Below are 26,942 nucleotides of genomic sequence, written 5' to 3'. Positions count from 1 at the left end.
TAGAAAAATCTGGCGAAGCCTTAACCGGGCGAAAAGCGTTATTTGTAATAGAAATAACTTTGCAACCGAGATTCTCTCTTTATATAATTATCACAAAATTTTAATTTAAGCTGATGGCTAATTACATGGGTGATCAGTTTTTCAAAATGTCATTCGGAGCCCCTCATATATTTACTGGTTCTGTTCGCACGCAAATCGTGTTAATAATATATTGGTTCTACCGTGTTGCAAATCGTGTTTATAATATATTAATTGTACTGTTTTGGAAGGGGGCTGGAATGGCTAAAAGAAAAACACAAAAGCAAAAATCACTAGAAAACCATCTCAATAAAAGCCAAACAGAATGTCACAGCGATGGTCATCAAAAGATTCCTATGACCAGAGGATTACGAAACTGAAGCTGAATTAAGTCTGGTCCGAGTATTACGAGGGTCATCGAGATATTAATTAATCAACAGCATTTAAAATATTGTCTTTGAAGTAAAACTAATAAGAATCAAGGTATTTCGACCTCGTGCTTTCTCTGAAATGCCTGAACTGCTCCTAATACCATTTTTTAAAAAGCTGTCAAAAGACAAGTATGGTCCTCGTACCGGGCTTTCTGGGATTTATTTATGGATAGTACGACCAACAAAACATATCTCATTGCGAAGACGAGATTATACTGACGTACAATATACGTTTGTGACGCTAGGAATAATTTCTAAAAGAGAAAGCAAATAACGAGGATTTGAACAACACGAAGAAAGCCGATGAAGTAAATGCCAGCAGATAGACATGGTAAGGATAGTTTCAAGCAATTTTATATAGTGGTCGAAAGTGTCTGCTATATTATATCAGCTACGTACTTACTACGTACTTTTTTTAATTTATTGGCTTTTGACATTAACCATTTATCCACAGAAGTGGGTAACTACAGAATTGTTATAATACAGCATAGGCACTAGAAATTACATTAATTCCAGTTAAATCTCATGGTACACTTTGTACAGTCAGACGTTCAACACAGTCCATACAACTTCTCACGCTGGATCCTTTCTGTCCGATTTACTTGTATAACTTAATATCTACTTCTTGCGGAAACTGTGCAACGGTGATATAGTCTGTTCTGGACATCTACCGAAACAGTTGCGTCACAGATGTAGGTTGGAACATCCCTGCTCTGATCAAGGCCTTGAGCAATTTGAGCGTTGTCTGCTATAGGGCGAACACCAAGTATAAGATCGTTGAGGTCTGCAATCTCATCTGGGTGGACTTGGCAGTACGGAGATGGCTGAATCTTCGTCCTATAAAGATGTGAAGGATACCAGCTGTGGCCCAGCTATATGCACATCGTAGTAGCCTCGATAGTTTGACTTGAGAGAACCAGGCTTTTCGCGGAATACTCGACTGTGCTGAGTCATAATGTCTTACTTTGGACTGTTGAGAGATCTCCCGTGTCTGTGACTATTCTTGATGGCTTTTTTCTTTACACCAAGAACAAAATCTGTACGCAGAAGGCAAGTGTAGTAAGATTGATCATCAATCACACTATGTTTCGCCAGGTCGTTCGCCAACACGTTATATGAGAGACCAGACTGTCCCTTGATCCGCAATAACTGGACACGTTTATGTTGACTTTCAGACTAGTAGGTTAACTACATCGATCACATGGTGGTCAGGGTCGGAGCCCACTGATGCTTTTCCAAGTTTTCCGGTACACTCCTCGAATCCGTGACAATAAGGATATCATCAAACTGATTTCCCGCATATCGAAGGGCCTCCTTAATTGGAAGAACTTCGGCACTGAAGATGCTGGCTTCCGTCGGTAGCTTAAACATAGCCCAAGATAGTGGATCCCCGCGGAGGTAAGCAAAGTCCATGTCCTATATTGTTTTGGGGCCCTCAATGAATATTTTGACCGATGCAATCAGATGGGAAATGTCAGTAGAAATAATGAAAGTTCAGTCCGACCCTACGGACTGACAGAAGATTGTAGGTCGGTAGTTCAATACTTCGTATTCCAAGATAAATTCAGGAGGCCGGGAGTCTTTTAGGACGAGGAGTACCATATATCTTTGCCATCAGAAACTTTGAATTGTTGAAGTGCCCTCCTACTTCGAATGCCATCGGTGCACCCGTTGTCCTCATTGAAGCAGTTAATATATTGGAGGAGAGGATGAACTGGTTGCCATGCTCTACAAAAAATGAATTTCTGAGTCAAAAAAATCCTCCAGAATTTAAGGGGCATCTCCCTATTGTCCACCAAAAGCTTATTCTCGGGTGTAAAATTCATTGCCCCGAGACAATGTCAAAGTTATATTTTACAAAGCAGTTTTCTTATAAAGCAGTCGATTATACACTGGTGAGGGGCCTGCAGTCCTTCTCAGATTTATGAAAACAGCGGCGGGTTCAACAGAATGATATCTCAGTGCGTCGAAAGACTATGTGGCCAATGAACCTCAGCTGTATGCGGCCGAAGTCAGATTCCCCTTGTTGCAGACGGGTGTAGCCTGACTTCCACTACCTGGTAGGTGTGAATGCAGCGGTGGCTCCGCAGCCGTGAGATTCAGTGCCACAGCAGACACGCACAATCAGTGTGGCGTGGCGTCTCCCGTGAGTGCGGAAGAGGTGCGCGTGGTCGCGCCAGCTTTCTCCCGCACCTGCCACAGGTGTGGCCTCCCGCCTTTCATGTCGCCGGCCGCTGCTGCTGCGGTAATCGCCCCCCCCCCCCCCTTCTCTCTTTCTCTCGGCACACTCCTTTCTTCTCCGCCGGAAGTTAGATCCCGTATCGCCTTAAAAAGGAGCGGATGGTGCATACGGCTCTCGTTCCACGAAATGATTGGTTATTACGTTAAAATGGACGCAGCGGAGCATAAAAGAAAATGACAGTGCGATGGAAAACACAAAGGAAAAGGCAAGAAACAAAAACGTGCGGGCAACGTCCACGCCTTGCCCGAGACAAAATGAGCAGTCGTTCATGCCCTGTCTGCATCTACATAAGTTCACCGAACAAAACACGCATATTAGTTACCCCCACCCCACTGGTTTAAGTCATGCCAGTGAAGTAGTGTGTATAAGATGTGTCTACATTGAGAAATGATGGAATGGAAGAGAGGAGCTATTCTAAATGAAATGTTGTGACAAGTGGATAAAATGACACGAGAATTTAACAAAGCACTCTTTGGCACTGTCGACTGGAACGACTGCTGATGAGCTGCTGACACGACATCTACTCTAGCTGCCGGCTTTGACGTCACTGGTTCTCACGGCATTGTATTGTTCACTACACTCAAATTATTAGTCCTACAGAAAAAAATGCACAGGACCTTTCTTCAAATACATTTTTCTTGAATAATTCGAAAATCTTGGCCTCTAGCGAAAACATATCACAGTACAAAATTTAACCATATAAAAGGAGCTTTTCATTTTTTTCATTAGGACTAATAGTTTGCACATAGCGAACTAGGGAATATGAAAATTTTGCACGCGTAATTTGCAAGCATTGCTGGCTGCATGAAATACGCGATGTGGGCAGCTGTACCACCCCGTATATTGGCATACGTTAACTCCATGTTCTATGAGGCCGCTTCAACCTCGAGATCGCTTGGCTGAAGGCCCTTCCTATCAAGTAAGGTTTACTTTTATGCCTTCCCAGAAGCAATTAGTGTAGGCCACTATAGGAGCTTTGTAAAATTTTTAGAGTATGTATGCTCAGCTATAGCGGATTTTTCTGGGTTGTTTGTTGTTTTGGTCTTCAGTCCTGAGACTGGTTTGATGCAGCTCTCCATGCCATACAGTAAAGCTGCATGCCCTCGGGAAAAATTACGGCTGTAGTTTCCCCTTGCTTTCAGCCGTTCGCAGTACCAGAACAGCAAGGCCGTTTTGGTTATTGTTACAAGGCCAGATCAGTCAATCATCCAGACTGTTGCACCTGCAGCTACTGAAAAGGCTGCTGCCCCTCTTCAGGAACCACATGTTTGTCTGGCCTCTCAACAGATACCCCTCCGTTGTGGTTGCACCTACGGTACGGCCATCTGTATCGCTGAGGCACGCAAGCCTCCCCACCAACGGCAAGGTCCATGGTTCATGGGTAGCGTAGGTGAAAACCGCTCATTCTCCGTGCTGCGTTGTTCTGGAATGCGAACAGTTTCTCCTACGTAAGACTGCCACACTCGTAAGGCCTCATCCCGACCCCGGGAGTTCTGAGACTTACCGCATCTTTAAAAGGTCTCAGTAATACGCAGATTTTAGGCCGAGACCTGAAGATCGATTGACTTTGTTCTTTCCAGGAGGCGAATTGTGTTGCCTGACGCGGAGCCACAGAATGCAAAAATGCAAGTTTCTTTTCCTGTCTCTCGTCGGTGGTCTTACTGCATTCCTTCCTTGAAATCACTTCAGTTAGCCGGTGATCGTTATAAACGTTGTACCTGAAGACATTACGTAGACGACTGCGTTATCGGCGTTTGATATAATTCTTGTATCAATGTAACAGAGTGCGCTTCTGTGCCCTATGATGACTGAAGGCGTACAAGAACGCATCAATTTGGGGTGGTTTTCGGTAGGCGCTGTATCCATTTCAATTGTGGCGGACGAGGACGACGAGAAAGGGCAGTGCATGAAGATCTTGTACTTTCATAGTGAACTGGATGTTACTTTTAATGCCGCTGAGAACTTGTCAACTTTCTCATGACTGTGGGGCCAAAAGACGAATCTTCCATCAAAGCATAGAATGAAACTTTAGGCTTTCATTGGACAGTGTCTGAGACAATATTTTCAAAATTGACATAAAAGGGTTTAAACAGAGATAACGTGCTTTCCAATGCAACGCCGTACGACGCATCTACTGGTCGTTGCACAGAAAATAATAAGTCGTATGAGTGTGGCAAAGCAGCTCGACCCTGTCACTTCCAAAAAAAATTCTGATACTAGCTCGTGGAATTTTAACCGCTGGATGTCCGAGAACATTTTTATTCAATGTTACCGCCTAGAAACACACTATTCTTACAGGAGCTGTAGTATTTGGACGTGCCATTGACCATGCCGTGAAGGTAATTGACCGAACTGTTGGTATATCAACAGGGACTGTGCAACTTATGTACAAGGAATGGTTGGTTAATTGATTTGGGGGAGGGAACCAAACAGCGAGGTCATTGGCACCATCGGAGTACGGAAGGGTGGGGAAGGAAATCGGCCGTACCCTTTCAAAGGAACCACCCCGGCATTTGCCTGAAGACACTTAGGGAAATCACGGAAAACCTAATTCAGGATGGCTGGACGCGGGTTTGAACCGTCGTTCTCCCGAATGCGAGTCCAGTGTGCTAACCACTGCGCTACCTCGCTCGGTACAAGGAATGAGGGTACCACTCACAGCTACGTAGCACGGCATAAGGACAATGATCGCACATACTCTCTAAGAAAAAGGAAAAAAAATAGAAAACGACGCACCATGAACGTTTTATCCTAATGGGACGGAAATCGGTAGATGTGATGTACATGCGCAGACAAACAAATGATTACCATTTCAGAAAAACCGAATGATTTATTCAAGAGAAAGAGCTTCACAAATTGAGCAAGTCGGTGGCGTTGGTCCGTCTCCGGCCCTCGTGCAAGTAGTTATTCGGCTTGGCATTGATTGATACTGTTGTTGGATGTCCTCCTAAAAGAAATAGGGCCAGATTCTGTCCAAATGGCAGGTCAGATAGTCAGAGTCCCTATATGGTTGAAGGGCCCTGCCCTTATCCTCCGACCATTCAAAATCGTTGAGAGATTCTACGATCTTGATAGTCAAGGTAGGTTTTGTCAAGTACAAAGACAAACTCTCACCAAGTGTGGCCGGGCATTTTCTTGCTGAAATGTAATCTCAGGACGGCCTGCCAAGAAGGGCAACAAAACCAGGTGTAGAATAACGTCGACGTACCGCTGTGCTGTAAGGGTGTCGCGGATGTCAACCAAACTGGTCCTGCTATGAAATGGAATGGCATCCCAGACCATCACTCCTGGTTGTTGGGCCGTGTAACGGGTGAAAGTCAGGCTGGTATCCCACTGTAGTCTGGGGCATGTCCGGAAATGTCTTCAGCGCGGAATCTCATTGACTGGAGTAGTTGCCAACGTGCTCACGAGACTGTACACAAAGGTTCCTGGTTTGACAAACACTCATGCACCCTACCACATCCTATTTGCCCGCTCACCCGATGCTAACGCCGTAGGAAACATCTGGTACTATTTGGAACTGCGAGTGAAAATTAGCATCCCCTCCGCAATTTGGTGTTTCTACGGAATTAAATCATCAATGAGTGGCATACCTGAAGAAATTAACTGATCCTCTTGCTCGTCAACCTGAGACTTATCAAGCCTAGAAAATACGTAATTAGTATCAGCATGACGCCTCCTGAGGGCGAATAACTTTTTATCCGGGGTGCTTACATACTTCGCAAGAAAAAGTATAATGTATGTTTTATGGGGGTTCATACTGTACCACTATCACTTCCAACCACCTTCTTCCAGTCTGTGAAGATACACGAGAAGAGACTGTCGATATACTTCATCATGAGAACAAATTTCTGTAACTTTATAACTAATTTTGAAACGTGGACAATTTTCGGAATAAGACTTTCCGTAATGTATTTTCTGTTTCAGCTAATCAGGCACAATTCTGTAATTTTGAAGAATAAATAAAGGCATTTGAATGGCAAAAAAATTGTCGTGTGCGAGTAGGAATAGCGCTCTGAGGGTCCCACAGAAACCTAGTTATGTACACTCCTGGAAATTGAAATAAGAACACCGTGAATTCATTGTCCCAAGAAGGGGAAACTTTATTGACACATTCCTGGGGTCAGATACATCACATGATCACACTAACAGAACCACAGGCACATAGACACAGGCAACACAGCATGCACAATGTCGGCACTAGTACAGTGTATATCCACCTTTCGCAGCAATGCAGGCTGCTATTCTCCCATGGAGACGATCGTAGAGATGATGGATGTAGTCCTGTGGAACGGCTTGCCATGCCATTTCCACCTGGCGCCTCACTTGGACCAGCGTTCGTGCTGGACGTGCAGACCGCGTGAGACGACGCTTCATCCAGTCCCAAACATGCTCAATGGGGGACAGATCCGGAGATCTTGCTGGCCAGGGTAGTTGACTTACACCTTCTAGAGCACGTTGGGTGGCACGGGATACATGCGGACGTGCATTGTCCTGTTGGAACAGCAAGTTCCCTTGCCGGTCTAGGAATGGTAGAACGATGGGTTCGATGACGGTTTGGATGTACCGTGCACTATTCAGTGTCCCCTCGACGATCACCAGTGGTGTACGGCCAGTGTAGGAGATCACTCCCCACACCATGATGCCGGGTGTTGGCCCTGTGTGCCTCGGTCGTATGCAGTCCTGATTGTGGCGCTCACCTGCACGGCGCCAAACACGCATACGACCATCATTGGCACCGAGGCAGAAGCGACTCTCATCGCTGAAGACGACACGTCTCCATTCGTCCCTCCATTCACGCCTGTCGCGACACCACTGGAGGCGGGCTGCACGATGTTGGGGCGTGAGCGGAAGACTGCCTAACGGTGTGCGGGACCGTAGCCCAGCTTCATGGAGACGGTTGCGAATGGTCCTCGCCGATACCCCAGGAGCAACAGTGTCCCTAATTTGCTGGGAAGTGGCGGTGCGGTCCCCTACGGCACTGCGTAGGATCCTACGGTCTTGGCGTGCATCCGTGCGTCGCTGCGGTCCGGTCCCAGGTCGACGGGCACGTGCACCTTCCGCCGACCACTGGCGACAACATCGATGTACTGTGGAGACCTCACGCCCCACGTGTTGAGCAATTCGGCGGTACGTCCACCCGGCCTCCCGCATGCCCACTATACGCCCTCGCTCAAAGTCCGTCAACTGCACATACGGTTCACGTCCACGCTGTCGCGGCATGCTACCAGTGTTAAAGACTGCGATGGAGCTCCGTATGCCACGGCAAACTGGCTGACAATGACGGCGGCGGTGCACAAATGCTGCGCAGCTAGCGCCATTCGACGGCCAACACCGCGGTTCCTGGTGTGTCCGCTGTGCCGTGCGTGTGATCATTGCTTGTACAGCCCTCTCGCAGTGTCCGGAGCAAGTATGGTGGGTCTGACACACCGGTGTCAATGTGTTCTTTTTTCCATTTCCAGGAGTGTATATTGACAATTCATCCTTCCGGTAACCGAGAATCTCGAATTTTGCCTTTTATCGACACTGATACTTGAATACGAAGATACTCGGGAATTTCAAGACTTTCGAGAATGTTTTTAAGTCTGATAACGAATGACAAATATTTTTCCGTGATATACAATTACAAATTAACGATTTCCAATTTTTTTTCCATTACTTGTAGTATTAAACTTTGCTTCTTGCCAGATTCATGATTCTAGGTCAACAGGTTCTGATGAGTGAGGTTGAGAGTATCAAAATACTAGGGCTATTCAAAAAGTAGGTTCCGACTGATCGCGAAGTGGAAACCACTTTGAAAATCAGAAATATTTTATCTGCAACAGTTAGCTACAGCTTCCAGCCACTGCTCTACATATTTCTGATTTTCAAAGTGGTTTCCACTTCGCGATCAGTCGGAACCTACTTTTTGAATAGCCCTAGTATTTTGATACTCTCAACCTCACTCATCAGAACCTGTTGACCTAGAATCATGAATCTGGCAAGAAGCAAAGTTTAATACTACAAGTAATGGAAAAAAAATTGGAAATTTGTACCAACTTTCCAATACCCTCGTCATAGAAGGCAGCCGCCTATGCTTCCCGCCAATTCTCTGCGCTCACCTATAGCTCGCTGTCTGTGCGAAAATGTTGTCTTCATAGGCAGTAGTTGATGTGAGCAGAGATGCAACACAGAGGGATCCAATTACGGGCTGTAGTGTGGGTGATCAAACACTTCCCATTGAAAACGGTGCAGGAGCGTTTTCATTGCCCCTGCAGATTGCGACCGAGAATTGTCATTAAGTAGGAACCGTATAACAGTTCTGTAATGTGGGCTTCATAACATAAGGCGAAATCTCTCACCAGGACCTCATACTTGGCGGGAGACACTATTTTCTACGCATCTTTACCTGCTCACCATGCGCTCAGAACTTAAAAGAGCGAAGTGATGTAACCGACAGGCATACTAGAGACACTGTCGAACACATATGTGTAAAATTTTATTAGATTTTCACAGCGGTTTCCATTTCTTGACCGATTGGTACTTACTTTCCGAATACACCTCGTATGTAACATGTAGGGCCACGTCTTTTGACTGCATTGACTTAGAGGCATACATTTATTATTCCACCAAGGGCTACAGCCTTTTTTTTTGGGGGGGGGGGGGGGTCACCAGTCTTCTCAGTGGTTTGATGCACCAAGCTCTTTATCACAGAGTAGCACTTGCAACCTACGGCCTCAGTTATTTGTTGGATGTATTCCAATCCCTGTCTTCCTCTAGAGCTTTTGCCCTCTACAGCTGCCAGCCGGGGTGGCTGTGCGGTTCTAGGTGCTACAGTCTGGAGCCGAGCGACCGCTACGGTCGCAGGTTCGAATCCTGCCTCGCGCATGGATGTGTGCGATGTCCTTAGGTTAGTTAGGTTTAATTAGTTCTAAGTTCTAGGCGACTGATGACCTCAGAAGTTAAGTCGCATAGTGCTCAGAGCCATTTGAACCCTCTACAGCTCCCTCTAGTACTATGGAAGTCATTCCCTGATGTCTTAACAGATGACCTATCATCCCGTCCCTTCTACTTGTCAGTGTTTCCCATATATTCATTTCCTCTCCGATTCGGCGCAGAACCTCCTCATTCCTCACCTTATCAGTCCACCTAATTTTCAACAATCTTCTGTAGCACTACATCTCAAATGCTCCGATTCTCTTCTGGATGCGGCGTATATTTCAACATGATACGTACACCCATTACTGAGAAATACGGATGTGAACAGACGGACGCACAGTAAGAACGGAGACACAGTAAGACAGTCACATAACAAATGACAAAAAAAGATTTCGGTGTAATATATTTAAAAATTTAAAAATACATAATTTTTCCCTTTACTTTCACTGTGACACCTTGCTTCTAGCCAAATTTCATGATTCTTGTTCAACGGTAAATAACCAGTCGGTTTAGATGAGTGAGTTTTCGATGACGAAAGTATGTGACATAAATGGTCGTGTCTTTTGATTGTATTGACGTAGAAGGTTCAATTTTTACACCGCCATGGAACCGTATGTCTCACTATATGCTATAAGTATCAACTTCTTACGTAAACCTGTTCGAGAGGGAAAGGATTTTTAACAGTTGGGCAGGCAGGTAGGCAGGACGACAGACAGACAGACAGACAGACAAACAGACAGACAAAGTGATCCTATAAGAGTTCGTTTTTTTTTCGATCGAAATACGGAACACTAAAAAATAATCCTCACTAATAAGCCACGACAAGTAGTTGCTTGCTAATTTGATCCGTTTCCTTTGTTTCGTGTCAGTGCAGCAATGTTTCCAGAAGGACACGAGAAAGTAGTGAGCTAGACTGTATATCTCATATTCAATGCTGCCCCTGGATCACGGGGTCCCGGGTTCCATTCCCGGCCAAGTCGGGAATTTTCTCCGTCCGGGGACTGGGTCTTTGTGTTGTCCTCATCATTTCATCATCACTTGTGAAAGTGGCAAGACTGGGCTGTGTAAAGATTGGAAATTTGTACGGGCGCTGATAACCGCGCAGCTGAGCGGCCCAGAAACCACATATCATCATCATCATCATCATCATCATCATCATCATAATATTCGAGTATCATAAATTTATTAGAGAGATTATGTACCCAATACACAGATCAGCAGTTCTGGATACGGGCGGTACACTAAAACCTGCAGTGCATGCACTGTTGATCACATTTGCAATTCCCAGCAGCGGCTGCTGTGGGTTACCCTCTGAATGATGCACGGCGTCACATGTTAGGCTTCTTTTCACATCCCAGCTTTGTCGGCCAGACTTCTAATGGCGAAACGAAAGTCGGCACTCTACACAGAAACGGTAATTTTTTTGCTTTCTCCACTGATCTTCACTTCAACATTAGCGTATTAATGTTTGTTTCAAGAAGTTTGTTGCAGATGACAGGTGGCATGCCTTTACGATGCACACAGTGACTTGCCCTCTCTCATATTTATATCTTACTGTGAGAAATTCGATTTGGGGAAGTACAGACGAGTATGGTCATTACAAGGCTAGTATTGAGAACCCAGAAGATCTGAATATTTTCCCCTCTAATTGCATGCGGTGAAGCGTTGCTATTTCTCCCCACGCTGCGTCTCTCGTCGCCTGTGTCGTCCAAAAAGACAGGAGTGTTCAGCTGGGGATGAAAGGATTATGCCGACCGGTTTGAGGGAGTCGAGTGGATGCTGTCCAGATGCCGACATTGTCATAAGAGCGGGGGCGACACGCCCACAGGGCCCGAAGGAGCGGCTGGGGTTAGAGATTCCGTTGCTTCGCAGAAACTTAGTGGGATACTTTCTGACGGGCTACGAGTGAGGCGTGGGAATGACTTGTTTTCACAGGCAGTCTTGTTGGGCAAATTCCCGCGTCTTCTGCAAAACCGTAACTGTGATTGGCTTGCTCACGGGATAGCTCCGTGACGTAGCAAAATCGGCGCAGAAATTGGCGCCAAGTATCTCCAATGGTGGAATAGTAGTGCTTCGGCAATAGAGTGGAATTTTCCACCTTTTTCCGAGTTGCTGATTGGCACGTTTAACCACGACCACTGTGTTCGTATTGTACGGGTGCTCTTGGGAGAGTCGAGTCCTGCTTTTCGGTCGGAATAGGATACAAGACTGAGCTCTCGTTGCTCTGGACAGACTGCCTTCCGTTGGCTGCCTAATATACTCTCGTTTAATAATACCCTTTTGACGAAGTTGCTGAAGTTTCGACTTTAACGTAACTTTCCGAATACAGTTGGTAATTGAGCGTTCTGCGAACAAGCGGCCTATGTTGTCCGTCTGGAGCATTTTTGGCTAAAGTTGACTGTGTCGGAGTTACTGTGTGACTTCGCTTGTTAAAATCAATCACTGTACCGTCAGTGATTGTGTGGCGAGCCTTCTTCGTCTCCCTCAGAGGCGCATTTGAATTGCTAGGAAGTCTTTAGTCTGGAACAACCAGACCAGGATAATTTGTTTCGGGCTATACTCGAGACATTATCATCGCCACGATGGGACGTCGAAGCAACCAGCCTTCACCTCCGGTACGCCAGATCGTGTCCTTGCAGTTAAGAAGACAGCTTGGTAATGTAAGTCCGCAGCACCAGCAGATTAGGGAATTTTGCTCTGTGATAATCAGAGCTCGGCAGAGTGCGCCTGTTTCCGTCTTTTCTATCGTGGTTCTGTGTTGGGTGTTCATTGTCTGAGTTCTCACTATTGTAGCAGCAATTAATGTTGGGTTGGCTAAGTGTTCCTCTTAGGATTTGAGTTGCAAGGAATTGGTTCCACATACCACTTGGTCATAAATGTTCCAAGCTAGTCGATGGACAACTTCACTTTCACAGCATTTATTTGAGTATCCAATTTGAAGTATTGTAAATGTTTCATGTGTTTTTTTATTTTGAGTTTAGTCATGATAAATCAAATTGTTATTTTGAACAGAACTTTCATTCTGTAGATCGGTAGAGCAACCCTTTCATTTCTCACTACGTTGATGAAACTTTCCTTTATCAAATTAATTTCTATCAAATTAAATTATTGCAGGTGCCAAACTCTTCTCTACTCCACTTGCAGGGTCGATTACATTCAGTTCGCGTTTCTTCTTAATCCATGCGCAACAGCAAAAGTTGGAGTTAAAAAAGGGGGGCTTAGAGCATCATTTCCATATGAAGATTCTATAAGAATTAAATGTTAAATACACTGCTAGCCCTGGCACCTCGCTCAGATAGTGCTTCGATTCAGTACGTTGCTACTCATTACTGTGGCAACCTCATTGAATTTTATTTATTATTGTATCATTTACTGTAACCCAGAATATTATCAGCTTTCATACTACTGCAATTACGGAGTGACTAAAATTACTGAGTGACTAAAATGGAACTAGTCTGTAACAGCGATACAGACTGAAAATAAAAAAAACAGGTAATTACGACTGGTCCCTTTTGAAATATTTGTTTCGATGGATCATTGTTGTAGGCTGATCACAGGCTCATCGTCATATGGGGCACATCGAGGTTACATATTTATTTTGGAATGCCCCACCTGAAGATGAGCTTGGATAGCTTCGGAAACCGGTATATGAAAATAAATATGCGAGACTGGTCGCTGTTATTTCTATTTACATTCTGTTAATAAACCCATTAAACTTTCTACAACATCCATAACGGATGAGCTTAATTTAAATGATTTCGACGTTGTACAATATCTGTCCAACGGTCTGATGGACTTCCTGAGGCCTATTGGACCGTGCTGATTTTAGTAACTGGAAGACCTGAACCACCAAGGCTCATTTGAGAACTAGATGCCACCTCATTCAATCGTGGAAACGTCCGGTCCGCCCGCTACCTTAACTCCAGTACGACAAGCAAAGTATACCCTTAATTCAGTAGCAAACGCCTGACATTGCTCAGTAACCAAGCACTAGCGAATCACCAATTTTCTTGTTAATTCGCACGGCATGAGACTAACTACATTTTGCTGATGTTCAGCTCACCATTTCCTACAGTGTAGGCAATGTACGAGGGCTATTCCGAAAGTAAGGTCCGATCGGTCACGAAATGGAAACGACTATGAAAATCCGATAAAGCTTTGCACAGATGTGTTGGGTAGTGTCTCTAGTATAACCCCAGTTAGCATCACGTCGCTCTTCTCATTTCTGAGCTCGCAGTGAGTGCGTAAAGATGTCTAGAAAATAGTGTCTGCCGCCAAGTACGGGGGCCTGGTGAGAAATTTCCCCTGAAGCTATGCAGCTAACATTACATAACTGTCGTGCTGTTTCGTCTTCAAGACAATTCTCAGCCGCATTCTGCAGGGGCAATGAAGATGCTCCTGCATCGTTTTCAAATGGAAATGTGAGATTACCCACAATACAGCCCGTAATTGTCTCCCTCTGAGTTTCAGCTCAGGTCACATGAACCGCTGGTTATGACGACAACATTTCGGCACAAGACAACGAGCCGTAGGCCAGCGTAGAGAATTGGCGGAGAGCACTGGCGGCTGCCTTCTATAGCGAGGGTATGGGAAAGTTGGTACAACGCTACGATACACGTCTAAGTCGGGTCGGCGACTATGGCGATAAGTAGCTGCAAGGTATATCTAACTGTTGCAAATAAAACATTTTTGATTTTTACCGTGGTTTCCATTTCGCGACCTATCGGACCTTACTTTCGGAATAGCCCTCGTAAACCACTTTCAAACACTGCCACTGAGCCTGCAACCTCGCTAACGCAACCCGTTTCACAGCGATGTCGGAAGGGTTGCATGCTCTCAGGCATTTAAATTTCTATCACCAAAACTGACTTCGATACCCTTTTGATTCAAATGCAGAAATATTTATATAAAGTTTTAAGTTTCACCAAGACTTAGCGGGTGTCTTATTATCTTTCCATCATGGTAAATATCTGGAAAGGCTCCTATGCACGTGGTGCTGATATTTTTCTTTCTTAGTGCCGCTTTTGCTTGGAAATATACTTTCTCTAGAACAGTGACTTTGCTAATCTGGCATCACATTCCTCCCCCTCTCCCTCCCTCCCTCCCTCCCTCCCTCCCTCCCGCTCTCTCTCTCTTTCTCTCTCTCCCCCTTTTTAGCAGCACTAACAAGTCGGTTACAACGTGTTTTTCGTCCCCGGTAATTTATCTCTCGTTCTGTTAGAGCAGCTACAGAAATTCATTTTCATGTAATGGGTGCACTGTAAGAGATCTTTGTTAAAGAGAGAGTAACTTCCTGCAAAAAGTTGAAAATAAACATAGAAATTGGCTAAGTCGTATGTTCGCCCTTGTTCTTGTATTAATTTGAGCATGTATGCTGCATGCAGCTTAGCGTTTTCTTTTTTCTTCGTCAGAGAATTCTGTAATATTCTCATTGTTACAGAATGTATGAGGTCGCTCTGGAGTTTCTTGACGCAAAGAAATTTGTATTTCTTTACACCAAGAAATACATGCCAATCTTCGTACAACGCTGATATTTTGTCTATAACTACCTGCACGTTACTGCAATTTTTGTCGCGGAAAAATTTTTCGTGAACAACGCAAATCTAGCTACAAGTCCCGTAGGAATGTATTTTTCTTAGACGATGTGGCGCTGAATCAGAAGCTTGTCGAAAGTCTAGAGGTACTAAATCAATGTGGAATTCGTTATCCATTGTACTGAGGACGTGCGCGCTATGAGCTCGTATTGCGTTTCACGTTGTAATCGTTGTGCTAACCTAAGCTTATTTCCAACGAAAGGCTTTTGTTCAAGAAAGGTAATAATTTTGCAATTTAGAACATGTTCTAAGGTACTGCTACCAAAGTGAACGATATGGGACGGTTGTACTGTAGATCGGGTCTACTTTCCTTTCTGTGGATGGGTGTGACGTGTTATCTTGTCTAATCGAGATGAATATATATATAACAACTACTTGGGCATCATCATTTGTTGCAGGTCGTGGTTGACGTTTCACATGTGGCTGAACACTTCCCGTTTCCTTAAATAACGTAATAATCGGGCGAACGGTCCGGACACTTGGATGATCTCGTCCAGGATACCGAGCAGCATACATAGGACACGACCGTTGGGCATTTTGATCACGATAACCATACATCAACACGATATCGACCTTTTCCGCAATTGGTAAACGGTCCGTTTTAACACTGGTAATGTATCACGAAGTAAATACCGTCCGCACTGGCGGAATGTTACGTGATACCACGTACTTATACGTTTGTGACTGTTACAGCGCCATATATCACAAAGCGAAAAAAGTGGTCCAACTGAAACATTCATATTTCTTTAAGTGCTACACGAATATGTAATAAAAATGGGGGTTCCTACTTTAAAAAAAGGAGTTGATATCCGTTTGACCTATGGCAACGCCATCTAGCGGGCCAGCCGTAACGCCATCTGGTTTCCCTCTTGAAGCTAGACGAGTTCCGTTCTTTGTAGTTTTTTCGTTTGACGCTTATTTCGTGAGATATTTGGCCCGGTCACGATCAATGGACCACCCTGTATACTTACTTATTTTTCTTTTTTATGTGACTGCGTGTGCAAGAAGGATGATTTTTATCTTATCGTTTCTTTTATTATGTGTAGTAGGCAGTCTGTACTTATGTGCGTTTGCTCATTTATCACATGTTTGCTTTTACAGCAGACATTTCGCACAGCACACGCTATTTTGGCGGTGACGTGAAAACGGAGACGACCACTCTAGACAGACGTCAAGAGCACTGCAGTAGACTGGCTTTTCTCGACGAGACTGAGGCAAGGAAGTCGATCGCTTAGGTGATACTTCGGACGCGTTGAAAGTTTACCGTCTAACCTCCTTGCCTAGGGACGCCGGATGAAAGTTGATGTCGTCAATCCCTGAATCAAAATTGCGCAACGGACAACTGGGGAGAGGAGCTTGAGAGCGCTACCTAGAGAGCGTGGCCTTTCTGTACGATACTAGGCAAGGGGCTAGAGGGCTCACACGCTGATGTGTGGGTCCCTGCATTCTATCTTTTCTTTTAAATGAATTTCTTTAGCTTGAGTTCTTTGTGATTTTTAAGGTATGTTAAAGATTGATGACAATTGATTACCTGTTTATTTTAAACATTATCACTCGATTTTACAGCGTTTGCAGCAATTGTTCCAGTTTACAGATATTACAGTTTTACAAGTTATAGCTCGGGTATATTATATACCAATCTGCACGCACTTTTCTACGGGCAAGACGGAATTGCGTTGGCCAAATGTATACAACCAAAGCCTCCCAATATTTTACATAGGACATCCACTACGTAGGGAGGATAACGGGCAAACTGGGGACCAGATACATTAACACAGGGGGTCAAATTTCCTAAATTAACGAGATCATTCATTTCCTTACACAATCCGAAGCTGGAAATAAAAGAATTAGTACAAATATTCAAATACGTCTCTTCCATGCGTGAACATTGAGACAGACGCACTGAGGGCACGTCTGCTCACTTACCCGTCTTCTGTAACACTCCTAGAATATGGCGGGCACCCGGAGGTCTTCCTGGGCCCCGGTGGAGAAGGTGGTCGAACCACTTGGCCGTGACAATTCTCTCCACCCCAAATCTTGTGACATTGGAACGTCTTTGACTTTTACCTGCCTGTGCTGTCTCTCTGATCCTCTACCCAGGAGTAAGGTTGGCACTACTATACTACAGAACTACTTCCCAACAAAGATTTGGCCACGCTTTACGGAAAGGTGCGAGGATTAGGAAAGTTCATGTACAGATTCACATTCACGTACAAGAAATGCATAATACACGACACATATAAATACGTATTATGAAGCCTGACACATTTGTTTTCACCCGTCCACATGGGTTCTGTTGCACCCGCGGTCGGCCGCGTCGTGTAATAAAATTGGCTGCGGAGCCGCCTCTGTTTCTATTTCCCGGTGCGAGCGAGAAGCGAAACCTGCTGCTTATAGAGCGGAAACTGCTGCACCGTTTCAGCGTGTATTGGCCACACAGCTGTAGAGACGCAGTCAACGAGTGCTCGTCCGCGTGAAAGCGAGTAAAACCAAACTGCGTGGATAGCGAGGGACGACTGCCGCTCACTCGGCTTCGTCACTCGGACGCAGTGCTAATACTGATCGCTACGTCACTGGTATTAGCAGCGGGAACGCTCCCGGACTTTCCTCGGTGAATGGTGGCGAGAGGCGCTGTCGTAGTGCGGTCGCGAGCTGTCAGCGCGAGTTATGAGCCCGGCAGCCGCAGTCTGCGCCACAGGGGCCCGGCGGCAGGTTGCGGGAACAAGGCGTCGCGTGGGCGGGACAGCGCCGCGGCGGCGCTCCGCACCGGTTCGTGGCGCGGCGTGGGAGTATCCGGCTACACGCGGCCCTTCTCTGCACTTGCGGCGCGGGTAATGAGACCGCGCTGCGCAGAGCACTTCGTGTACGCCGCGAAGGTGATTTGTAATGAGGAAGTCCGCCACTATCTCCCGACTCCCCGAGACCCTTTTAGCTTGCTGCAGCTACAAGACGGACGGTCACAACAGCGCCTACAACTATACTTCACTATATGGAGCTTACTCGCCCTACTTGTTAGCCGGCGTCCTCGTACACTGTGTGCGCAACTAAACTGTGCCATCTTAGGAGTAATACGAGGTTCGTTCAATAAATAATGGCTCAAATTTCTTTTTACAGCGATTAACACATGTAGCGGATGGCTATAATTGAAGTGCCGCTACTAACCGAGATACAGTGTGGGTTACAATTATCGTAAGGCAGCGAAACCTTGTAGACGTGCTAATGCTTCAATGCGGAACCAAATTACGCTGAGAAAAAAATTAGTTCCAGTTTCGGCCACCATGTATTACTTCTGTGAAATATCTGGGAGTATGCGTGCGGAACGACTTGAGGTGGAATGATCATATAAAATTAATTGTTGGTAAGGCGGGTACCAGGTTGAGATTCATTGGAAGTGTCCTTAGAAAATGTAGTCCATCAACAAAGGAGGTGGCATACAAAACACTCGTTCGACTTATACTTGAGTATTGCTCATCAGTATGGGATCCGTACCAGGTCGGGTTGACAGAGGAGATAGAGAAGATCCAAAGAAGAGCGGCGCGTTTCGTCACAGGGTTATTTGGTAACCGTGATAGCGTTACGATGTTTAGCAAACTCAAGTGGCAGACTCTGCAAGAGAGACGCTCTGCATCGCGGTGTAGCTTGCTGTCCAGGTTTCGAGAGGGTGCGTTTCTGGATGAGGTATCGAATATATTGCTTCCCCCTACTTATACCTCCCGAGGAGATCACGAATGTCAAATTAGAGAGATTCGAGCGCGCACGGAGGCTTTCCGGCAGTCGTTCTTCCCGCGAACCATACACGCTACTGGAACAGGAAAGAGAGGTAATGACAGTTGCACGTAAGGTGCCCTCCGCCACACCCCGTTGGGTGGCTTGCGGAGTATAAATGTAGATGTAGATGCAAATCTGGCGCTGTGAATCCAAGTAAGACATATAGAAATGTTTCCGTATGTAATGGATTAGGATTGAGATGTGGGCGGAAAAGTGACAAAGGCATGATATTGATTTTATTACCTACCACCGGTTACAGAGTTTGTTCAATATGAGCACTTGAGACGTCGACGAGATGCTGATCCGCAAAATGACGTGATCAACGGTTGCTCGTAGCAGTTCCGGTGGAATCGGAGCAACGTGTTCCTGTATACGTGCCCAAGTCAAATTTTTGTACGTCCATCCTTTTGACTAGGTGTCTTGGGGACCTCGGCCGTTCACTGTTGTAAGAAAATCAAACGCCTACAGCCGTCCTTACAATCTCGTCTGCAGCTCATACAGAACAAAGTACCCAAAATCATAAGCTATGCTCCGCGTTACACACGCACCGCGGATCTTCACCGTGAGTTGGGTTGGGTTGTTTTGGGGAAGGAGACCAGAGAGCGAGGTCATCGGTCTCTTCGGATTAGGGAAGGATGGGGAAGGAAGTCGGCCGTGCCCTTTGAAAGGAACCATCCCGGCATTTGCCTGGAGTTATTTAGGGAAATCACGGAAAACCTAAATCAGGATGGCCAGACGTAGGATTAAACAGTCGTCCTCCCGAATGTCCAGTGTGCTAACCACTGCGCCACCTCGCTCGGTGATCTTCACCGGGAATATCGGCTAGATAACCTCTTGCAGGTATTCCAAAAACTCTCCACTCGACTGGACAGAAACACGAGACTCTCGCGTAACCCGTTTATTCTTTCTCTGGGGAATTACGACCACAGTCATAGATGGAAACATAATAGACCAAAGACACTATTAGCAAGAAACTGAACATTTATGGTCCATAGCACGCTAACGCAACAGCACTGGCGAGCCCCTGCAACACAGCTACTACTGGCAACCCCAGATGCTCGACCCGCAAGGAAGCCGTACTGTACACAGCACGCAAACCAACCACACACACCCCCTACACTGTGAACTGATCTATGACCGATCGCCCACTAATGTACGACGACGTTGAATTGTTACAGGGATGCAGCAGCTGCACCAAGCCCTACAACGAGCTTCCGCAATGACAAAGGTAACGATACACGATACCTCGTACTAACCTAACCACACCTTCTATGCACTGTCGCAGCTAGCAAGCCGCTACTGCCCTTACTACCCGTCCTACTGTCGCAGAGGTTTTTATCCCCTGGCGCTTGCCTTGGCACTTTTTTCTCTCTGCCCTTACAAACCGCTACCCTTCGATCGCTTTCGTCCACTATCTCTCTCCTGATGGACAATGCCAATGAGTAATCCTACCCAGACGCATGGACAACAACACAACCGGCATTCTGTGACTCCTGATTCTAAAACTAACATGTTATACGGAGGTGACAGTAGAACTTTTGGTTTGGTCACCACGTCGGTGTGGGCGTCGAAGGGCCCCATCCTTTATATAAAAAAAATCTCGTTTATTGTGTAGCTACCAGTTTTGGCGTATCAATGCGCCATCTTCAGGCCTTAGTTGATGCTGAAGGGTTTCTCACGTTCCATATATACTCTGCATCAGTGGCCAACATAACTAGTTTACGCAGAGTCTGTGTAAACAAGATTATAAGGACGCCGGCCGATGTGGCTGAGCAATTCTAGGCACTTCAGTCTGGAACCGCGCTACCGCTACGATCGCAGGTTCGAATCCTGCCTCGGGCATGGATGTGTGTGATGTCCCGTAGTGCTCAGAGCCATTTGAACCATTACAAGAACGGCTGTAGGCGTTTTATTTTCTTACAAACGTGTACCTGGTAAACGCGTTCTTTTACGTATTCCCAGAGCCAAGAGTCACATGGTCTCGGATCATGATGATCTTGCAGACTATGCACCTCGCAAACCTCTGGAGATAACACGTCCTTGAAAGGTGGCAATGAATATATTTTTCACTGAGCGGGGGACGTGCTCCATCTTGGATGCAAGCAGTAGCTTCCAAAGCAGGAGTCACATGCTGTATAAGGAGGTTTCGATAACGTGACAGGCCCTCTGGGGGTATTCTCTTGAAAGAAGAACGGATCGAGAATAAAGGTGGTTGTGAGTCCACGCCACACAGTCACATACGGCGAGTGCAGTGGCTCGCATCGTGTACAAAGTACAGTTTAACTATACCCAAAATTCCGCAATTCTGTGTATTCACTGAACCCTATGCTATAAAAAGTGTCTAGTTACTCCACAGAATATTGTCCATTCGCATATCATCAACTTCGATCCGCGCTAGAAACCGAAGAACAAATTCAGAACATTGCTGCTGATCATGAGGTTTCTGTTGCTGCACTGTCTGGATCTTGTACGAGTACCATTGTAAAACAGACCGCAAACCTTTCCGTACTTTTGACCAGCATATGAAGAATTCTTGTGACACTGCACGAGCGCTAACACTATCTGGGGCACATACTGCATAGCTAGTTACAGCAAAGCAACCTCTTCAGTATCTTCCACCGGGATAAGATGCCTTCTTTTTCTCACCCCTGCTTTCGAATTTCATTATCATCTTCTTGAAATCATCGGGCTTCTCCTTAGAGCTTTCAGTCGGCGATACTCTCTCAATGCAGAACTGTACTTAACTGCTGTCGTTGACACAAAACAGTTTCACTAACAGCACACGGTCCCTCTTTTCGGCAATCACACTGTTCACTCACGTCATGGCTCGTCGAATGACAGCGTGGCCGTCAAACAAACAGGGTACAGCTCCATATTTGGTGGCGAAATTTGGAAAAAGTGTTTTACAGTGTAAATCGATTCAGCATGAATGTATCAGCGTATCTACCGAATTCCTCTGCCGTACAGTGATTACAGCCCACACTAGACCACCGTGAGTACCTGTACATTAATTATAACCAAACAGTACGACAATGACCATGTACAGTCGTGGACAAAACGAGCGAGACCCCTCGCCTTTTCGTTATGCTGATCCGCACGGCTTTAAAGTCTTCTACACAGCATAACAGGCAAGGCGACGAAGTGCTACCAACATACTATGCACAGGCGTGAAACTGACAAACTATCTGAACTTTTTTAGGCTGTTTTCAATCATTTGTAAGTATATTAATGCTGATTAGTGTGTTAAATACAACACGTGAATATAAGACAGAACTGAAAAAAGAAACGCTAATTGGTATGAACTGTACCAAAAAAAATTCATTTCAACTTATCGAGATAACATAACTGTTTTAGTAAGACAAAGAACCCCAGGTCGTTATGAATTAGCAAAATATTATCCGCATTCGGCCGCGAAACGGTCTGTGTCAACGTTCAGACCAGTCATACTGGATTACCGTTGCTGACCTACCATGGAACTGTGCAAATTTAGCAATGCGTGAAGATTCATAACGAAATTCAGTTAAAAATCATTAAGTGCCACAATTAAGTCAATTCCATTATTGACAGAAGCGGAAAAAGTAGGCAGTAACATGTATGAAATTTTACAAGAGTGTTATATTGACATCTACAGGGCGCCAGTACAGAATAAAGGTAGCGATAAAAGGTATTGGGGGCGCGAGAATTTCTTAAAATTTCTTTACTGATATTCTATACGCCTCCATCGAGATTAGAACCTGAAACAAACCAGACCTTCCGTCAACTACGCTAGCAGACGACACAGGCAAACAGCCCTCTATTATTAACCCAGACATGAATAAGCCGGCAATTTCGCAATGAAAATGGCAAAATCATCTGCAGTTTCTGTTGCATAGAGCTTTCTGGACTCAAAAACATGAATTTTCTTCCTTTATGTCACCGCTTATGTGACAATGATTCGGGATGTTTTTCGAAATAACAAAATACTGTTATGAGAGAGTAAATTTAGTAGGATAATTCTGCACCACCCCAGGAAATAAACGGCTACATAGCTGCCAACGGTATTATACACTGTTTCGAATTCTCCACTAGACTCGCCACAGCCAGAAAACGTTCATTAGCCGAACTGTTTCATAAGTTAGCTAGCAATGGGAATGTTCGCACTTCTAAAACGCGGTGGCATTAATACTGGGATGTGAATTACCACGTATATAGGCAAATGGATACTATTTGCATTCCTGTAAACGTGATTTGGATCGAAAGCGTAGCTACGATTAATATGCTGATGTATCGACTGCAACTAGCACATTTCGGATAAAGAGTAGGGGGTGTTATTTATGCGGCCTTCATCTTCAGTAGCTGTCGTAGCTGTTTTCGTTGATAGGATTTCGTCACCTAAACCGATAAAAACGGAACCCTACTAGTCTCACTTTCTTGACCGTCTATCGGTTTAACCAAAACCCGTTTACCTCCAGAACGCGTAGACATAATAAACGGAAATGTATCGCACTTATTGCGGGACCCGGTCACTTGGTGGTGTAAAAAAGTGAGTTTCTATGTCAACGCAATCTAAAGATACGGCCGTTTATGTAAAGAAAATTTACGTGAAAGGTCAAAAAATGGCTCCAAGAACTATGCGACCAAACTGCTTATGTCATCAGCCCCTAGACCTCAAACTACTTAAACCAACCTAACCTAACACACTATTTGAATCCCAAGAAAATAGGAACCTTCTCACAAAGGAATGTGAGGTGATATCAAAATTTATCCAACATACAAAAATTAACTGCAGGGCTTTCATGTATGCAGTAGTAGCACACAAGGAAATATTATGTCTTGGAAGCGCATATTTCATTTCCTCTTACAATTAACGACCTTGTTTTAGTATGAAGTGGGAAAATAATCACGAAAAACTTAAGTTCCTGAGAAGCATATAAGTTATTTCCTCTTCTCACATCATAACTTTTGTTTTAGTATGAGGTAAAAAAATAAACAGTTTAGGGTTCTGAAACATAATATGACACCAGATTCTTATCGTAGGCGCTATCGGAAACGCAAAAAGCAGGGAGCTATCCATTCTTTTGTCCAAAAGTCTGTTTCTTTCATGCGTTACTCACGCTAGGAGATTCTTATTTAAGGACTTGTGGGCATCAAGTTCTTCAGCAGAACACGCCTTATGTTATTGTGCTAATTACGGCATGGAAAAAATGCAACAAAGACGAGTTCCCCTAGAGCAGTGAGGATATTTGCACATGTCTGTATTCAGCAATGACTGCCAGCTGCCACAGAATCCTTGCGGCAGGCAACACAACTGTGTGTGCACTTCAGACTTCATTCAGTAAGACGTCAGGAGATGGATGGAAACATCAAATTAACGTTGCTTTCCGAGTCGTATTCAATCCAGAATGAGGTGTTATTAAGGTAGTTGAACGTTCTAGCAATTACACTTCTATAATTCCCATATGAGTATTCCGACAGTCAATAGAACCCGTTAGTGTGAAACCATTTGGAACTGCATTAACACCAAAGTGCAAGAACTTGAGACAATACGTGGACTATTCTCTTCGCTAGGTGACCTATTATTGATATTTAGGATTCTCTCCGTCCTAGGCGTAATGGAAATGGAACTTCAGAGGCGCTTTCAGCTATTCTTGACAAACATGAGAAACTTGTAATCACTGCGAGTTACAACTGCGTGATGATAATGGTTCAGGTTGTCAGTAGTTGTGGTGGTGTTATGCTGTAAAACTGCTTACAGCAACGTTAATGGTGGCGCACATAATTTAGCGCTGACTACCTACTTAAGTAAAGATAGTGTTGTGGCGTCGTCGCTTGTCTTTATTTGGCCTCAGCTTGAGTAATCCGATTTAACGAACATAGTACTACTTTCGCGGGCTTCTAATGATACAGTATGACTACAGAGATCATCGTGCGGGTATTACATTAATTCTGCAATGAATTGCTTAAATAATATTACCCTCAGCTATGCAGCGGGAATGACTCATTACACAGGTACTCTATGTTGCATTTGGTTAAGTGTTCAGTTCGCTGCAATCCTGCTTCTACTGTTTGTAAATACTTGCATACTTCAAAAATGGTTCAAATGGCGCTGAGCGCTATGTTACTTAACGTGTGAGGTCATCACTCCGCTAGAAGTAGCATGTATTAGTTTAAAGGCACGTCTTTAATTCCAAGTCCTCTGTTTTGCCTCTGCAAAGTCGCCGGTTCTAGGCGCTACAGTCTGGAACCGCGCAACAGCTACTGTCTCAGGTTCGACCCCAATCTCGGGCATGGATGTGTATGATGTCCTTAGGTTAGTTAGGTTTAAGTAGTTCTAACTTCTAGCGGACTGATGACCTCATACGTTAAGTCCCATAGCGCTCACAGCCATTTGAACCATTTTTGAAGTATGCAAGTATTTACAAACAGTAGAAACAGGATTGCAGCGAACTGAGCACTTAACCAAATGCAACATAGAGTACCTGTGTAATGAGTCATTCCCGCTGCATAGCTGAGGGTAATATTATTTAAGCAATTCATTGCAGAATTAATGTAATACCCACACGATGATCTCTGTAGTCATACTGTATCATTAGATGCCCGCGAAAGTAGTACTATGTTCGTTAAATCGGATTACTCAAGCTGAGGCCAAATAAAGACAAGCGACGACGCCACAACACTATCTTTACTTAAGTAGGTAGTCAGCGCTAAATTATGTGCGCCACCATTAACGTTGCTGTAAGCAGTTTTACAGCATAACCACCACAACTACTGACAACCTGAACCATTATCATCACGCAGTTGTAACGCGCAGTGATTGCAAGTTTCTCATGTTTGTCAAGAATAGCGGAAAGCGCCTCTGAAGTTCCATTTCCATTACGCCTAGGACGGAGAGAATCCTAAATATCAATAATAGGTCACCTAGCGAAGAGAATAGTCCACGTATTGTCTCAAGTTCTTGCACTTTGGTGTTAATGCAGTTCCAAATGGTTTCACACTAACGGGTTCTTTTGGCTGTCGGAATACTCATATGGGAATTATAGAAGTGTAATTGCTAGAACGTTCAACTACCTTAATAACACCTCATTCTGGATTGAATACGACTCGGAAAGCAACGTTAATTTGACGTTTCCATCCATCTCCTGACGCCTTACTGAATGAAGTCTGAAGTGCACACACAGTTGTGTTGCCTGCCGCAAGGATTCTGTGGCAGCTGGCAGTCATTGCTGAATACAGACATGTGCAAATATCCTCACTGCTCTAGGGGAACTCGTCTTTGTTGCATTTTTTCCATGCCGTAATTAGCACAATAACATAAGGCGTGTTCTGCTGAAGAACTTGATGCCCACAAGTCCTTAAATAAGAATCTCCTAGCGTGAGTAACGCATGAAAGAAACAGACTTTTGGACAAAAGAATGGATAGCTCCCTGCTTTTTGCGTTTCCGATAGCGCCTACGATAAGAATCTGGTGTCATATTATGTTTCAGAACCCTAAACTGTTTATTTTTTTACCTCATACTAAAACAAAAGTTATGATGTGAGAAGAGGAAATAACTTATATGCTTCTCAGGAACTTAAGTTTTTCGTGATTATTTTCCCACTTCATACTAAAACAAGGTCGTTAATTGTAAGAGGAAATGAAATATGCGCTTCCAAGACATAATATTTCCTTGTGTGCTACTACTGCATACATGAAAGCCCTGCAGTTAATTTTTGTATGTTGGATAAATTTTGATATCACCTCACATTCCTTTGTGAGAAGGTTCCTATTTTCTTGGGATTCAAATAGAGTGGACATTTCATCATTGGTTAATATTCTGATGACTAATGACATGATACCCGTTGCAATTGCTCCATGGCACCTGTGCGTAAAGTCCCACGTTGGTTACTATAAGAACACGCAGGCAGTGATATCCGCTCACTGCAGTCAGAGCCAAGGTGATTTCTTTCTGTTTATGGCGAAGCGTCTGCTGCAGTGTCCACAATCAGCCAACA

This window comes from Schistocerca nitens, chromosome 2, assembly GCF_023898315.1.
Source record: "Schistocerca nitens isolate TAMUIC-IGC-003100 chromosome 2, iqSchNite1.1, whole genome shotgun sequence".
NCBI classification, from domain to species: Eukaryota; Metazoa; Arthropoda; class Insecta; order Orthoptera; family Acrididae; genus Schistocerca; species Schistocerca nitens.
The sequence above is the reverse complement of the archived record's forward strand: the minus strand, read 5'-3'. Positions refer to the sequence as shown.